Source organism: Octopus bimaculoides, chromosome 1 (assembly GCF_001194135.2).
Source record: "Octopus bimaculoides isolate UCB-OBI-ISO-001 chromosome 1, ASM119413v2, whole genome shotgun sequence".
Classification (NCBI taxonomy): Eukaryota; Metazoa; Mollusca; class Cephalopoda; order Octopoda; family Octopodidae; genus Octopus; species Octopus bimaculoides.
The window spans coordinates 170,365,729-170,368,274 of record NC_068981.1 but is presented as its reverse complement, the minus strand read 5'-3'; positions in this window follow the sequence as shown (position 1 = coordinate 170,368,274).

Genomic DNA, 2,546 nt, shown 5'->3' with positions numbered 1-2,546 from the left:
TATATATATGCATACACACACATATATACATACATATCTACATACATGTGGAAATCTTCAACGATGTAACATTCAAGCCAAGAGAAATCGTCGTTTAGGTTTTGCCTCAGCGTCTAACATTAACACCCACTTCTCTTCGCTGCACAGTTTAATTAAATACGACTTGTTAAATTTAATTTAAGATTAATTATGAAAATTCTCTCTTTAGCTGTAAGAATTGAATATTTAAATACATGCCAAAGCAAGATATTATTATTACATGATGTGGCAAGGAACACCTACAAACTATGTTCAAAAGATGGCGCTCTGGTAGTGTCAAAAACAGTCTTTTTTGCTTATTAATTCAATTTTTCTATCTAGGTAAATCTAAAATCGGTTCAGGGGATATCTTTAATGAATGCTGTAATTAGTATTACACCGTGTTTTTTTTTTTTGTAAATGTGAAGATATGTGAGCAAGTCATTACTCACAAGCACATACATTCACAAATACTCATATACATAGCCATGGACACAGAGATATACATAATGTATACATATGTATACACGTACCTATGAATGTGTGTTTTCAACTAAAGCACAAAAGACAGCTAGAATGAAAGCTTTCATTTCTCAACCATATCAATTGCTATTGTGAAATATATTTTGCTGGATTGACAATTAATATTCACAACTTTAATCTACAAACATTAATAACGTATGTTCAACAAACATTAATACCATATGATTGATCAAAATTCAAAGCTTAACAATTGAATACTAACTCCCTTCAACGAAGGAGATATTCATTTTACACAGGTATGAAGGTGGGGTGAAAGCGTTTGCTTCACATTTCACATGGTTGAATGATCGATCTATTGAATGCTAACAAAGACTTGTTTTTCATTAAGATAGCTTTCCGACCGTCCAACACCTTGTGAATAAAGTTTTGTAAGTGGAAAATTGTTCTTGTTCACCATCGTGGATTGTCAGGTAAATTTCATCCATCATCAATTCTATAACCTTCATCTAGGCATAGTTTGATGGTAGTGTAAGCATTAGGCAAATCACTGAGGATACCTGCTTCCTTTTCTACCAGCAATCTCTAAGCACCTGAAATGCTGAAGAGCAATTGTCATATACATCTGACTCGAAGCCTAAAAACAATCATTTCTTTAAGGAATACGGTGATAGTTTAGATCAGAGTAAAAGATGTATGGAGTTCTCTTTCATATCACCAGATAGTGAAAATTTGATTTATCCTTTGAACACGCCCCTAAGCTCTAGTGGGCGCAATTTCGTTTAGGAAATGCAAAATCGGAAAGCTACATAGTTTTGTGTTTACGGCTCATTAGATTTAAGAAACGTTTACTTTTTCCATGAGTATAGTCAACGAAATAGCACCCGCTAAAGCGTACACAAGCAGTCGAAAGGATTAAATGTTTTCATTTTTTTACGCAGTTTATATACTATTCGTTCTCTTTCAATGTTCTCTGAATAAAATATCAATACAATATAATCTAAATTATATAATATAATTTAACTAATACAAAATAATTTATGACTGCATACCTTATCAGATTATGATTATAAAACGCCATGTGTTATATCTTATAGCGAAAAATTATAAATTCCAATGGATTTACTTGACTATAACATGGATTTAATTATTCGTTAAAAAGTATACATATTACACAGAGAGAACTTTGCAATGATACATAGTCTTCTCAATATAAATATTCTTATTAAATAAGTTTTATGGTCACTGTTGGTTCGTAAATGCTGACACGCTGCGTACGCAAAATTCCGCCAGCATTTCATTTGTTTACAGTTGACAACACGTACATCACGCACGAAATGACTGCTTCCACATCTTATCTGAGTAGGTGAAAATTATCAAACTTTAAAACTCTGTTACTCTTTCTGGAAAAAGTGAACTATCCCCTGAGATAAAGCTTGGAAAATTACATCTATACACCAAATTTTAAAATGTTCACTAAACTTCAAAATTTCTACAGGTGCAACCAAACAGAAAAGATCCTACGTCCCTGTAGCTTAGCGATTTAGCACAAGAGCACGATAGAATAGGTACGTGGTTTGAAAAAGGTACTGGAGTAAATTCATTCAACTAAAACATTTTCAAGGCACCACCTTGTAGGACAAGTAAGGAACAAAAATGAAACACGTAAAATATACAAGATACATGTATGCATACATGTATAATTATATACATATTTCGTTTTGCCGTATTATAGGATATATCATTTTTTTTATGTTAGAAACGTAGATAAGACAAATTTGGTGATAACAATTTTATTTTCTTCACATTTGCTTGCAGCAGGGTTTATATTATTCATCTTAGTGTCAGATTAATCTATTTGAAACATGAATATTTTATTGATAATACAACTTAAGAATTATGATAATGAATCGAGAAATGTCTATAGAACTGTTGCACGCATACAGATAGCCACTGCCTTCTCTGTGTGTACATACATTATATATACATACATACATACATACATACATATATATACATATATATATATATATATATATATATATATA